The sequence below is a fragment of the Suncus etruscus genome, chromosome 4, assembly GCF_024139225.1.
Source record: "Suncus etruscus isolate mSunEtr1 chromosome 4, mSunEtr1.pri.cur, whole genome shotgun sequence".
In the NCBI taxonomy this organism is placed as follows: Eukaryota; Metazoa; Chordata; class Mammalia; order Eulipotyphla; family Soricidae; genus Suncus; species Suncus etruscus.
In genome coordinates, this window is record NC_064851.1 from 18,317,762 (window position 1) to 18,334,113 (window position 16,352).

Sequence of the window (16,352 nt, forward strand, 5' to 3'; positions counted from 1 at the left end):
TGTTGAGGATCTTTGCATCTGTGTTCATCAGGGATATTGGTCTGTAATTTTCTTTTTTGGCAGCATCTCTATCTGGTTTTGGTATTAAGTTGATGTTGGCTTCATAAAAGCTATTTGAATTGTTCCTGTTTTTTCAATTTCATGAAAGAGCCTGGCCAGGATTGGTAGTAGTTCCTCTTGAAAGGTTTGAAATAATTCATTCGTGAATCCATAAGGGCCTGGGCTTTTGTTTTTGGGCAAATTTTTGACTACGGTTTTAATTTCCTCAATAGTGATGGGGGTGTTTAGGAAGGTTATATGAGTTCAAAAATTTATCAATTTCGTCCAGGTTCTCATATTTAGTGGCGTAGAGTTTCTCTTAGTATTCTCTGAATACCCCTTGAATCTCTGCAGTATCTGTAGTGATCTCCCCCTTTTCATTTCTAATATGCATTACCAAGTTTCTCTCTCTCTTTTGCTTTGTGAGTTTTGCCAATGGTCTATCAATCTTGTTTATTTTTTCAAAGAACCAACTTCTGCTTTCGTTGATCTTTTGGATTGTTTTTTGGGTTTTCATTTCATTGATTTCTGCTCTCAGCTTTGTTATTTCCTTCTGTCTCCCTATTTTTAGTTTCTTTTGTTGATCATTTTCTAATTCTATAAGCTGCGTCATTAAGCTATTCATATATGCTCCTTCTTCCTTCCTGATGAGTGCTTGCAAAGCTATAAATTTTCCTCTCAGTACTGCTTTTGCTGTGCCCTATAGGTTCTGATAGTTTGTGTTTTCATTGTCGTTTGTTTCCAGGAAATTTTTGATTTCTTCTTTGATTTCATCTCGGACCCACTGGTTGTTCAGTAGTAGGCTGTTTAATTTCCAGGTGTTAAATTTTTTCTTCTGTGTCCCTTTGTAGTTCACATCTAACTTCAGAGCCTTGTGGTCAGTAAAGGTAGCCTGCAAAATTTCTATCTTCTTGATTTTATGGAGGTATGTTTTATGTGCCAGCATGTGGTCTATCCTGGAGAATGACCCATGTACATTGGAAAAGAATGTGTATTCAGGTTTCTGAGGATAGAGTGTCGTATATATATCTACTAGGCCTCTTTCTTCCATTTCTCTTTTCAGGTCTAGTATATTTTTGTTGGGTTTCAATTTGGTTGACCTATCAAGTGTTGACAAGCCTGTCCTAGCAAAAATTTTTGAAGCTCACTTTTTCATATTCTTCAGATTAATGCCTAAGATTGAATTACTGGGTCACATGGTAGCATTTTTTAGTTTCTTAAACAATTTTATGTAATTTTCCAAAATGGTTTCACCAATTTACAACAGTGCTCATGAGAGTTCTCCGTTTTCAACACCCTTTCTAGCAGAATTATTCGATTTATAAGCTCAGTTTTTTTCTGTTCTGTCAATGAGTCACTTAAGCCTGGGAGGGAGTGAGGACCAGAGAGAGAAGTCAATAGACACATGCTTTGTAAACAGGAGGCCAGGTTGGATCCAAGCCAGGCCGAATTTCAGGTCAGCCACTTTGTGATCCCCTAAACACAGCCAGGAGCAACCTCTGAGCACTGCCTGGTGTGGCAAACAAACAAACAAACAAACAAACAAAAACAAAAACAAAATGAAAAAAATGAGAATGTGAAGGAAGTTATCCAGATTAAATGCAAATGTAAATTCCCAGGCCTACAGTATCAACTTAGTAAAAGTGTTTGAATTTAATGAAGATATTTGAACCATCCCTCTGAGGAAAGCTATGGGGTCAGGGACAAAGACTGACACTGTAGAAGAAGGAACTGGCACCATAAAACAGATAAAAATAAAGAACAAATGAAGTGTGGACAAAAATACAAACAACAGCTCTTCTTGTGAAACAATTTTTTTTTTTTTTGCACAAGCCCATGACCTTTCAGCCCATGCCTAGAATGTTGAACAAGCTGGTTTCTTTTCTCTCAGCGGAAGCTTGTGTTAGACAAAACCTCCTTTTGCATACAGATCAATACTGCTTCTAAATTATATCTAAAGGTCAAAGGGAAGGAGTTCTTGTGAATTAATTGAATGCCCCCCCCAGCTTCCCCAAAGCAAATGAAAAGAAATATCAAATCTCATTTGGCAGTAGTTTGTTTCAAATTAGGCTTGTTTTCATTATTAATAAATGACTAATCAAATTTGTGTGGGGGAAAGAAAAGAAACTACAAGATTTGTGGAGAAATGAGAATTCTCGCCCACTGCTATTGGGAAGTAAAACAAGTTTTGCTAGAGGGCTATTTAGACAGTCTTTCCTTGCATTTTTATTTGTTTTGAATTCCCTTTTCCTTCTCCTTTAGTTGTTGTGATTGTATGCACACACAAGGCTGCAATGTTCACATACTTGGTTGCTGTGCACCAGAGATCCAAATCAGAACTAGTTTAAAAGGTAGTTGCTTTGCTACTGAGCTACCCCTGAGTTTCTCCCGGTAAACTGTTCAACATCCAATGACCCATAAATACCAGGCTTTATTATCTGTCCTAAAACAAACCTCATTGATTGCAAGTTTATTCTTAAGTCCAAGAACGATCAAGGTATATTGGTATAAAAGGAAAAAATTAGCAATGATGTGAATATCCAGGGCCACAGAGATAATATATTTATTTGCCTTGCACTCAGATGACCCAGGTTCAATCCCTGGTACCACATAATGGTCCCCCTACACCAGCAGGAATGATCCCTGAGTACAGAGGCAGGAGTAATCCCTAAACACAGCAGGATGTGGCCCAAAATGCACATATGCACACACAAACACACACACACACACACACCACACACACACACACACACACACACACACACACACACACACACACACACACTAGGCTTTTTCTCTCTGCAGAAGCCCATGTTTGCTCTTGAACACCATCTTTCCCCTCAAAATTTCTTTCAACAAAAACAACCTTTAAAATGTCATCAATCGGGGGCCGGGCGGTGGCTCTGGAGGTAAGGTGCCTGCCTTGCCTGCGCTAGCCTAGGACGGACCGCGGTTCGATCCCCCGGCATCCCATATGGTCCCCCAAGAAGCCAGGAGCAACTTCTGAGCACATAGCCAGGAGTAACCCCTGAGCGTCACAGGGTGTGGCCCAAAAAACCAAAAAAAAAAAAAAAAAATGTCATCAATCGGAAAACTTCTACTTATTAAACATTGCACAACAGTTGAAAAAAATGAAGTGAAAATAATTAGTATACCTCCACATCGATCTTTCCCAGAGTGTAGGTAATACTAGCCCTAGATGAGTGGAGCAGGGACTGGGGAGCACTTTCTATTTGTTTGCCTAAAGATGGCAGATTTCTAAAGGGTGCTGAGTAATTCTGTTTTCAAAAAAGAGACACTCCAATGTAGATTGACTCAAGTGGCTGGTTCTCCCAGACATTGTAGGGGAAAAAAAAGCAAAGGGCTGAGTCATCCACTCCCCGTAGCCTTTATGTGAAACACAGAAATAAATCAAATCAAAAGGCCAAACTCTATGTTTTCTTTAATTATATATATATAAAATATATGTTTAAATAGTCTGGAAATATAAACAATATAAATGCCAAATTGATAAGAATGAGCAGGAAAAAGAGAATGAAAATGCTCTTATCTCTATAAGGGTTTTGTGTTTGTTTATTTGTTTGTTTGTTTAGGGGCCACACCCAGCAGTGCTCAAGGGTTACTCCTGGCTCTGAACTCAGAAATTACTCCTGACAGGCTCAGGAGACCATATGCCAGGGATTGAACTTGAGTCGGCCCACATGCAAGGCAAATGCCTTACCCACTGTGCTATCTCTCCAGCCCCTCTATACGTATTTTAATGAGTAATATAATGTTATCGTGAATATAATTTAAATTAATAAAATTTTCCAAAATGTAGTGTTTTTTGTTTTGTGGACAATTCCAAGCTGGTCTCAGGGCTTAACTCCTGGCCCTGAACCCAGAAGATCATATGCAGTGATAGAAATCGAACCTGAGTCAGCTGCATGCAAGGCCAGTGTCTTACCAACCTATACTATCTTTCCAGACCTATAGTCTTTTCTTCTAATAGAAGTACAACAGAGGTCTCTGTTCTAGGTTATCAACTTACACATATTTGGAATAAGCCTATTGCTTCCCCTCAAAAGCAGACATCTCCAGTGTTTTTATTTTATTTAATTTTGGAGAGTTAATCAGTTTATTATAGATGGAAAATGGATATTTATATTAGGGGAGTTAGGTGTGGACTCTGTGTCAGCCACTCAGGTAAGATATAAGAGGGGATTAAAAAGGGGTGTATGCTTCTGTGTTTAGAGAAGACAGGGTAAGGGGATTAGGGAAAGCAGGGTGTGTGCTCTGGATGTTAAGACAGGGTGTGTGCTTAAAGTAATTAGCTATATCACCCCCTTTTATTTTGGTTTTTGGGTCACACCCAGCAGCACTCAGGGGTTACTCCTGGTTCTGCACTTAGAAATCACCGCTGACAGGCTTGAGGGACCTATGGGATACCAGGGATTAAAACCGGGTCTGTCCCAGATCAGCATGTGCAAGGAAAATGCCCTACCACTGTGCCAACACTTTGGCCCCTACCACTCCCTTTTTAACTTTATAGAAAAATGCAGAAATATGAGCTAAAACAAAGTAATTTGTGTCCCAAGGTCCTAAGAAAAAGGTAAATGTCTCTATTCAAAAGATAAAAGGGATGGCAGATTTTTTTTTTGCATAAACACAGCAAAAATTGGGAAAAATAGAAAGAAAAAACTTTTGGCCCCAAATCAGGATGTTTCTACCCACAAAGCATCCAGTCATAGACCAACTACAGGCTCCAGGCATACTAATTTGTCCAACTTCAAAGATTTTTTTCATGGTCTCAGGAAAGGTTCTCTTTAATCACAGTTGTCACAGTTAGGCTTCAGTAATTAGAGATCTTGCTGTTTGCATAGATCCTATGTCAAAGTCAGGATGTCTTGAAGCATCTTCTGGTATCATCTCACTGTTAGGTGGCAAGGCAGGGAAATATGCCTTGAAAGCAAATAGTTGCTGATTTTCAAAGCATCATCAGAATGACATATGAACCCATCCGGGAGCAAGTAGATGCCAAGGCTGCTCTAGGGCCTGTCCTGGTAGAAGGTTGATTCCTGGTATAGCTGCAGAAAACCATGCAGAATCAAATTTGGGGCCCAAGGTTCAGGGGTGATCAGCTGATATCTGAGCAACTGAGGCCTAAGTCATGTCACTATGGCAAATGTTCAGGGTAGAAAATCACCTGTAACAAAAAAATTTGGAATTCTCATCCCTAATGAATAATAACTTCTCTCTGTAACTAAAACTTCCCCATTTTAATGTGCCCATGCAAAAAGAACTGGGCCACAGGATACTCTTGGACCCTAAGGGGAAATAACAACAAACCAAATTATCCTTATAACTTAGTTCTATCAAAAACACAGAACTCAAAGAATACTATCTATACTATCTGCTATGAATTCCTACTAACAAATCCAAAGAGAAGGGGAATCTACATCTGCATAATGAAATTATACAACAAAGAGTTATACATATTGAAAATATACATCTAAGAAATACACAAAGGAGGTATACATATCCCCTTTAAGTCTTTTGAATAGTCTGAGGGGAGAACAAATTCTGAATCACAGCTTCAGCAAACAGCACAGTCTTGTGGAGTCTGAAAAGATGGCTTGCAGCATCTTTTCTAGATGTCCTAGAGCCAAGGGTCTCTCACAAGCTGAAACCAGTTGTGGGCATGGTAAAGGAAGGTGGGAGAAAATGGAGGAACCGATAACACATCAGCAGCAGTGGTGGCAGTATCTTCTTCTTGGGGCTGAGACAGGAGTAGGGCTGGAGGCGGGAGTTCCTGAGGAGCTAAGAACTGAGGATAGGGGCCAGAGTGATAGCAAATCAATAAGGCATTTCCTTGCACACGAACCACCCAGGACAGACCTGGGTTTAATCCCTGGCATTCCATATGGTCCCCCGAGCCTGCCAGGAGTAATTTCTGAGTACAAAGCCAGGAATAACCCCTGAATACTGCCGGATGTGGTTCCAATACAAACACACACAAAAGAACTAAGGGTAAAAATAGTTAACTAGGAAGAAACAATAAATCAGGGGTGAAATAATGAAAGAAAAACATAGAAAAGATTTGTAAAGTGATAAGTAGGGGAGAGGGAGAAAAAATGCCTATATACAACAGAAGGAAGGGCTATATGCAACATACACAGACATGATGTACAATATAAATGAACATTAAACAGACATAGAGGTGGCTAACACACACACACTCATACACACACACACACACACACACACATACACACACATATGAGCAAAGAAGATAGATCCATAGGTTGTATTTAGAAAACTGACCCAGAGGAAATGGGTTAAAGCGCTTCAAAATATAAAGCCGGTATGTCAAGTGGAAGTTTTCCAATTCCTTGAGTAATCAATGTTAATGTAGAGCTTTGCTGAAAAAGGTTTCATGGTTTAGAACATGCACCGACATTCTTAAAACCATCATAATATTCAAGGTTAGGTTACTAAGTAATATGGTGATGAGCACTGTAAAAAGAGTCTACACCTTGGAGTAGTGTATGACATGTCTTGAACCATCAGGTTCCTTTCCTGAAGGCAAAGTGAGAACAAAGATATATGATATAGTAGAAAATTAGCATGAATTAAAAATAAATTACAAAAACATACTCAATGACTGAGCACTGTAGCAAGAGTCCATGGCATTCATATGCCTTATCCAAGGATATCTCTTTGCGGCTAAGGGCTGGAGACCACACAGGACCTATATAAGGCCTGAGTTCAATTGCCAGGTCCACCCTTACTCCCAGGTCACCTCCAGATGTGGCCCTGATGAATTGAACCTCAGAGGATTTCTGAACCAGAATCTGAGAATCATCAGAATTTCCCTCTAGCTGTTGTTTTCATCCCTTTTGAAGTAAATGAGTTTCTCCACCAATGTCATTAGAGGTTCTTGGCATTTTGCATATTTACCTTTTTTTTTTTTTGCTTGAATCAGTCTTCTGTACTGTTAATTTGCTTTTTTGTGAAGACAAGACTCTCTATGCAACATTAAATGTTAACTCAACCATAGCCAAGTTGTCACAGATGATGTATACTAAACATGAATTAATAACATGTCTTTCTTTTGGGGGAGCACATAGGTATCAAATCCCCAAAACAACAAAAATCATGCCACCACCTACAAATACTCTGCAAGTGAATTTGACCAGGATATTTGTAAAGGACAAGTTCAAGATAGGGAGTCTGGCACCAAGTCAGACGTTTAGTTTTATCATTTATACTTAAAGTTGCAAAGTTTCAACACCGTTTCTCTTCTGTTATTCATCTGCCTATCTGTCTGTTTGTTTGTTTGTTTGTTTGTTTGTGATGGGGCACAGCCAGGGCTCAGGGTTTGCTCTTGGCAAGGCAAATGCCTTATTGGCTGTACTATCTCACTGAGCCCTCCACCCATGGTTTTTTATCTGTGTGGTCCAATAAGTAAGCCCCAGATATTATGTCATTCAGGAAAAACATTTTCTTTCTGTCAATTAGTGTTTCTTAACTAAAGGATATTTTTGCAATAATTCTCAGAGACAAAAGAGAGGAGGGCTGGAAGATCCAGCTCACGACATGAAGCTCACCACAAAGAGTGATGAGTGCAGTTAGAAAAATAACTATATCAAGAACTATCATAACAAAGTGAATGAATGAGGGAAGTAGAAATCCTGTCTAGAGTACAGGCAGGGGTGGGGTGGGGAGGAGGGAGACTTGGGACATTGCTGATGGGAATGTTGCACTGGTGAAGGGGGGGTGTTTTTTACATGACTGAAACCCAATTACAATTATTTTTGTAATCAAGTTATTTAAATAAAGATATAAAAATTATTGTTTCTTCATTCAGGTAGCTATGTGTCCACGTAGATTCTGTCATTCCTTTGTCTCTTGCTTTCTGTGGCTCTTACTGATGATAATGGTTGGTCTCCACTGTGATCTTATGTCTGTCCTACCTTCCCACTTCATCCTCTTTCTCTGAATTTTAGGTGCCCCTTTTACTTATCACCTAGCTGACATTGGACAAAACTAGAAAATTTTGTAGTCAGCTTGAATTGAATCCAAATCCTATTTCTGCTGCTTCCAACCATGAGACCAAGAATATTTTCCATCTTCTTTTTGCTTTGGTTTTTGTCTGTCTATTTGTTGGTTTTGGGGACATATCCAGAGATGTTCAGGGATTAGTCCTGATTCTGCACTCCTGGAGGACTTTGGAAACCATATGGAATGCATAAGATAAAACCTAGTTAGCCACGTGCAAGGCTAGTGTCCTACTCGCTGTCTTATTGTTCTGTCCCCGGCATCATATTTCCAGACTTGAATTTAATCACTGAGAAATTAGAACACTTTATTTATTTATTTATTTATTTATTTATTTATTTATTTATTGGTTTTTGGGCCACACCCGGCAGTGCTCAGGGGTTACTCCTGGCTGTCTGCTCAGAAATAGCTCCTGGCAGGCATGGGGGACCATATGGGACACCGGGATTCGAACCAACCACCTTAGGTTCTGGATCGGCTGCTTGCAAGGCAAACACTGCTGTGCTATCTCTCTGGGCCCATCACTGAGAAATTAAAACAGCCATGCCTTCAGGGTTGTTCTTAGACACTGAAATCCCGACTCTTACAAGGTTTCTGATACAATAACTATGAGATCTTTCCTTGTTTCATTCCTTCCCTACTTTTTTTTTCTTCCCTACTTTTTTTTTATATTTATTTTTTTGTTTGGGGGCCACATCCAGCTCTCAGGAAATATTCCTGGAAGTGCTCAGGAAACCATATGGGATGCCAGGCATTGAGCCCAGATAGGTCAAGACAAATGCCCTACCTATCCCCTGAGCTATCACTCCAGCCCTCCTTCCCTATTTTCTATTCCACCACTGCCCATTCTCTCCACGTTCGCCTAAGTTGTCTACCAAATGGAAACATATTCAATACATACTCAATTATTTATATAGTTGCTGCATCGTGTTCTTCCTTTTAGTTTTTAACAACTAAACAAAACATTTTTTATTTCACTCAAGAGGAATTTAAGACGTCCATGTTTGTTTCGAAACATCCATTGAGTTCTCCATCTTATCAGTGAGGAGTAGAAATGGGGCCAGGGGACACTTCTATTCCTGTGGAAGTTGCTTATACTCACTTAGTATGAATATAAGTTTACAAGTTCTAGAGCTGTGGGTATGTGATCTTTACGGCTCCATAACATATTTTTCTTTGATGTCTCTGTGCCAGAGATTGTAATTGCCCACAGAGTCTGCTGCTTTAGTCATTTTGCATAAACTACCCACAACCACACCTGCCCTGCCCTGCCCAGTGGCACAGGTGAATCAAGCAGCAGGTGCAGAGGCAGAGCACTGAGCCATGGGGGACACAAGGGGGCAGCAGCAAGATGGCTCTGTTCCTGCACTCTCAGACAATACATGAAGATGTTTTCTGATATGCAATGCAACATGTTCAACAGAGAATGCTTAAGATCCTATTCCTGGGGCTGGAATGATAGTATAGTGGGCAAGGAGGACTACAAGGGTTTGATCCCCAGCATCCAAATATAGTCCCCCAAGCACTGCTGGGAGTAATTCCTGAGTACAGAACCTGGGATAATCCTGAAGATAACCAGTCGTGCCCTCCCAAAAAAAACTAGCAATGAAAAGAGGATTCTTGTTCCTATTTTACTAGCAAAATAGTTTAAAATAGCCAATAATCCCATTCCCAGAGATAGTGGTTGTGACCATTTTGTTACATTAGGTTGAATAAAAAGAGATTGATAATGCCTGGGCATTTCTTTTTTTTTTTTTTTTTTTTTTTTTTTTTTTTGGTTTTTGGGCCACACCCTGTGACGCTCAGGGGTTACTCCTGGCTATGCGCTCAGAAGTTGCTCCTGGCTTCTTGGGGGACCATATGGGACGCCGGGGGATCGAACCGCGGTCCGTCCGGTCCGTCCTAGGCTAGCGCAGGCAAGGCAGGCACCTTACCTCCAGCGCCACCGCCCGGCCCCCAGCCTGGGCATTTCTAACTTACAAAAATAATAAATTGAGAAATCAGAAAATTACTACAGCAGGTAGGGTGTACAGTAGGTAGGGTGCTTGCCTTGCATGTGGTTAACCTGAGTTTCATTCCCAGAAGTCCATGGTCCCAATTTGAGAATCTTTGCTAGTTCTTTCTTTCTCTAATTCTGTGGTTACACTTCTCTCGGCACCAGAACTCACAATGCCAAAGCTATAGTGTTTCTTGTGGAAGGAAAAAAACAACTCTCTCATCCTTCAGCACTGAGCCTTCCTTTGCTTCATGCCAGATATGTCACTTTCTTTTTTTTTTTTTTTTTGGTTTTTGGGCCACACCCAGTAACGCTCAGGGGTTACTCCTGGCTATGTGCTCAGAAGTTGCTCCTGGCTTGGGGGACCATATGGGACACCGGGGGATCGAACCGCGGTCCGTCCAAGGTTAGCGCAGGCAAGGCAGGCACCTTACCTTTAGCGCCACCGCCCGGCCCCCAGATATGTCACTTTCTATATTATTTAAGTACCTTTATGAGTATTTGGTGTGGAATGGAGAAGTTGTCACCATTGCATAGGCTTGCCAAAAAAAAAAAAAAACCCTGAAGAGTGGGAATTTATATTTTTACAAAACAAAAAAAAAACAAACAAAAAAAAAAAACAGCGAGTTCTCCCAGGAGGTACTTCTGCTTAAAGCTGAGACATTGGCATTGCTGTGACATCAGAAATGTGAGATGACCATCATGTGGGTGACTGGGTCCATTTATTTATAGACTCTAGAAAGCTGCCAGCCCTTTTTCTGTGCACCTAGAACCTGCCCTTGACCCCTTTTAAGAGAGACAGACTGGACATACCTACCTTGGCCCATTGTTAGTTTAATCTCTACTCCATTGTCTGTACAGCTCTTCAGTTCTAACATTATAATTAGCAATGACTTTTTATTTATTTATTTATTTATTTATTTATTTATTTATTTATTTATTGGTAGTGGGGGTACAAGTGTCAGGACCACACCCAGTGGTGCTCAGGGTTTACTCTTGGTTCTGTGCTCAGAGATCATTTCAGCTGGTATTTAAGGGACTATATGGGGTTCTAGGGATAAACCCAAGTCTGCTACAAGCAAGCACTTCTGCCTACCATACTATTAATCCAGCCCCCAAGGTCTTCTTGTAGAACAAAAGTTCAAACAAGAACAAACTTTGTTCAAACTTTGAATTAGGGAATGAATGAGTGAGTGAGTAGATGTGAATGAATGGTTATGAGAATGAATAACTTATGTGCTATGGAAACGGGACCTAGGACTGAGCTTTGACTAGTAGTCACACAAAGACAATTCAGTCAAGACTACATTAGGACAGGAATAATGCAGCAGGGAGGGCAATTGCTTTGATTCTTAGCATCATATTGTCCTCTGAGTACCATGAAGAGAAATTCCTGAGCATAGAGTCATGAATAATCCCCGATCTTCACTGGGTTTGGCCCCTAATGGGAAAAGTCCACATAAGGTTAGATAAATGGTATAGTGGGTAGGATGCTTGCCTTGCATACAGCCAACCTGAGCTTGATCTTCTCCACCCCATACAGACCTCGAAGCTCACCAGAAGTGATCTGTGAGTGAAGAACTGTCACCCCCTCAAAGGGCAAAATGCTAATTTTTACTTGGTCAGATGGAAGGGGTCTATGGATGGGGACAAAAAGAGTTGCCTCAGGGGTATAGAGAGGACATTCAGTGAGAAGCAGCAGGAGAGGTTGGCAGAATGGAGGATTAGGAAACAGGTTGAGATGCTGGGCAGCTAAAGTAGCTTGCTTAAAATGTTTAAGCTTGGGAGCCACACATGGTGGCTAGGGCCTGAACAAAGCTAATGTCTCCTGAAACTTCATGACTGCTGTGGATCATTTCCTCATCCCTATCCTGAGACCCACTGGATGGAAGGGGTTGCAGGTGCCCTGGCCTGGGCTGGCAGAGAAAGGCCTCATTATCCATCTCACCTTCATCCACCACCATCCAGAACTCTATAATTAATATGTATTTCTACATAGAGCCAGGATTACAACCTGAGCACAGCTGGGTAAGGCAAAAATAGAAAACTAAACAAAATACAGAAAATAAGAAAGAAGACTTTAAGACAGCAGGAGATGTTATGTTCACTGTTAGTGAAAGGACTCTGAAGGTGCAGTGCACAGAGCAGGTTACCTACAGAGAGCTTGGCATAGTGGGAAAGTTGGGGGATGTCTTTTTTTTCCTCTTTCTTCCTATATGATGACTCTACCAAAAGTTTAGCAGTGTGCGTGCCCAGGTGGTGTTTCTCTATAAGCCCTCTTATAGAGTCCCCTTTATCTTAATTTTGTTTAAAAATTGGTAACTGGGCAAGAGCAATAGTATAATGTGTAAGGCATTTATTTGCTTTGCATGCAGCCAACGTGGTTTCAATTCACAGCACCATATATTGTTCCCTGAGCCAATCTGGACTGGTCCTAAGCACAGAGCCAAGAGTAAACCCTGAACACAGGCAGGTGTGTCCACACACACAAAACTGAAAGGGGGAAAATGAAGAAAGGGGATAAAAATGCAGTTCAACTTCCTATTTTATATCAGCAGATGTTCCAGCATAATTGTCTTAATTGTAGGACTCTTCTCTTTGAGATTCTCTTTTCCTGGATCTTAATCATTATTCTTCACTATCATGTTAATTCTTTGATACTTCTAAGATGTTTTTGCATTTATAGAGTTGTTTTATCATATTCCGTTTTCAGAATTCCTAAATAAGGAAACTTAAGAGCTGTATGTATCCAAAATTACATAATATAGAGCTGTAACAAGAGACTGATCTGTAAAAATATTGTAAAAGCATTGTAGAAGTATTTCATCCAAATAAATCATATAGTTTAGCATTTCTCAACCATAGACCATTAAAATATTGCTAGATTAAGAATTGTGTAAATAAACCCTTTGCAAAATATAAGGGGACCAACTAACTAGTAGAACAAGAGAGCCAGAGGGAAAAATAAAGTTGGAAGTGGGCCAAGGTTGGAAGAAGGTTAAAAAACACTTATCTAGATGAAAAAAAAGCTGTAGATAAATATAGATGTATATATAGAGAGAGGATTGACAGATATGTGATTAGGTAGATGGATGGATAGATCAATGGATAGATAGATAGATAGATAGATAGATAGATAGATAGATAGATAGATAGATAGATAGATAGATAGATAGATAGATAGTTGTTTTTTAATTAACATTCTAGGGGCCAGGGAGTTGGTTAGGGGTAGGGTCTCATGCACAAGGACCCAACTTTGAGTAATGCCTGCCCCCCCTAAGCACTGTTTGATTTAGAAGACCCTGAACACTGCTGGGTGCCTTGAAGCATTACTTTCCCTGAGCAGCACCACTGCCAGACCCTAGCACTGATCTGTTTGGCTCAGTTGACTGAGTGTCACTAGAATTAGCCATCAGGTCCCCTGAGCACTTCTTAGGAGATAAATAATGATGATGACAATAATAATATCAGTGGTAATGACAATAATATAACACTATCAAGTCTCCAATAGGCAGGCACTGTGTTCTTAATGTTTTATATTTCCTTTCAACTTACTCAAACCTCACAGCAACCTCACGAGTGAAGCACTATCAGCAATTCTACTTTATAGACGAAAACACTGAAGCACAGAAAACTGGGTGAACTAGTTCAAAGGCAGTCAGTTAACAGGGAATGACCAGAATTCAAGTACAACTCTAGACTCTGTGCTCCTAACCACAAAGTTTTACACAAAATTCTCTTTTGCTAAGGAACCCAAGAATCATGTATTCCACCCATGGATTCAAGCACAAATATTAATTCGAAGTCTATTGGTGCTCAGACAGAGCAAAGTCTTCAGTTCCAGGAATCAGAAAGGATTGCTTTGAAAACACATCTTCAGTGCTGTACATTGCAACCATCCTCATCACCTCTGTCAGATGTTATTCTCCAAAGGAGATTGAATTGTTTGCAAACTAATCAGTGCTTCCTTCAGCCTCATAAATTAAGATACAAGGGTGCAACAGTGAAGGGGGCATATTTTATGTTCCCATCTTGCAAAGGGAAGCTCCAAGTCAAAGCAAATGAGTCATTCACAGAGATCAGATTCCAACTCCTACTTTGTTTCTCCCCCACTTGAAGTCCCTTCTGTAGTGCGGACTTTGCTCCATAGACTTTGTCCCACCTCTTTTTTTTTTTTATTTTTGAGAAATATGAACAGTGAAACAGTGGAGAGAGCCTTGAGAGACAGTAATACGCTCGGTTTCTTAGTCTTTCTAAGGAAAGGAGACCTATCTCTTGAAGATTCAGAACATATAACCACCCAACTCACCAGTAATTGTGGAATCTCCAATATACAAAGAACCTTCCTCACAGGCTAATTTCTTTAATCCTCTTGCAGTCCTCCAGAAGATCCTATCATCTCTTCTCTAGCTTTCCCTGGAGGTTGCCATTGGCCACAGATCCCTTGTTAGAAAGTTGGCTGTTTTTGGTTTGATTCACAAATATCAATGATTTTCCGATGCCTCTGTCACCTCCTACATGTTTTTAGTTTTATTTTTATCCTTTTTGTGTTAGTTTTGGGGCCATACCCCGCAGAGTTACTCATGGCTCTGTGCTCAGAAATCGCTCCTGGCAGGTACGGGGGACCAGATGGAATGCCGGGAATCAAACCCAGATCCGTCCTGAGTCTGCTATGTGCAAGGCAAAAGCCCTAACATTGTGCTGTCACTCTGGCCCCTCCTACATGTTTTTTTTTTTTTTTTTTTTTTTTTTGGTTTTTGGGCCACACCCTGTGCCGCTCAGGGGTTACTCCTGGCTATGCGCTCAGAAGTTGCTCCTGGCTTCTTGGGGGACCATATGGGGCACCGGGGGATCGAACCGCGGTCCGTCCTAGGCTAGCGCAGGCAAGGCAGGCACCTTACCTCCAGCGCCACCGCCCGGCCCCCTACATGTTTTTAAAGACAAGGAGTCAGAAGGGGACAGAAGACTTCCCTGAGGTCTAAGCAGAGAATCTGAAGCCAATGGTAAAGGATACCAGGAAGAGAGAGGGTTTCTCTGAAAACAGATGGGTACAGAATGATGTGCTTGTCGGCTGGACTCACCTGGGCACACCTGCATCACAACCGGTTAGTGGATAACACCTTTTCAGTGTATGTCTCTTATCATTGCATTAAGTTCACCAAAGATTACAGCCCAGTCAAGGGACCCCTCTCCCCATCTTCTCTTAAGATGAAGTCACAAGACTGTTTTGACTTTGAGGTACACTTTCTGGTAAGGCCTCTGCTGATACAAAAAGATGCTGCCTTGACTGAATGCAGTGGCTTTGAAAGGGTCTTCCTATCCCCAAGTACGTGTCATACTGGCTGAAATGCCACCAGTATAGCTCTTTTCTGTATAGAATAGGCTAAAAAAAAAAAGTGAATGTCTTTCAAAATGTTAATGTTTCCAGAAATATCCTGAATTCTACAGTCTTGATTTTTCTCACACATAAAGATATCTTCCCTTTCTTCCGCCCCACACTTAGGCTTTTTGAACTTACTGCCATTTATCTGAGGAAAGTCTGTGTAATCTAAAAAGCCCCTGATAAATCTAATAAATATAATAAATAGACAATCTGTTGACCATTTGCTGAAGGTTCAAATATGACTGTCCCGATCCAGGATGGATGGTGGTTCGAATCCCGGCATCCCATTTGGTCCCTTGAGCCTACCAGGAGCAATTTCTGAGTGCAGAGCCAGGAGTAACCCCTAAGTTCCACTGGGTGTAACCCCAAATAAACTAAATAAATAAATAAATATCTGCTGTGATTGGTAGGAGAGATGATGGCTCAAAGGCTGGGCACAGGCTTTGTGTGAAGAGAACTCAGGTTCCACGGCCTAATCTCCCCTGAGCCCTGATGGAAATAATACCAGAGCACAGAATCAAGAGTAGCTCCTGAGCACTGCTGGGTGTGACCCCTCAACCAAAAAAATATTTTTAAAAAGTCAAATATGACTATCCAAATAAAGAAAGCTTAAAAAAAGTCCTGCTCTATCCAATTTCTCTGTTGTTTGGGCAAAGCTACACCCCTAGTGTGCTAATGGGGGGAAGGGGACTCACCCCATTCCCAAAGGAAATGGAAAATGAAGGGGAGAAGAAAAGAAATAAAATTCTTAGGAGCCAGAGAAATAGTATAGTGGGTAGGGTACTGGACTTGCAGGCAGGCAATCTGGGTTCAATTCACAGCGTCCCATATGATCTCCAAGCCTGCCAGGAGTGATCTCTGAGTGCAGAGCAAGGAGTAAGCCTGAGTACCACC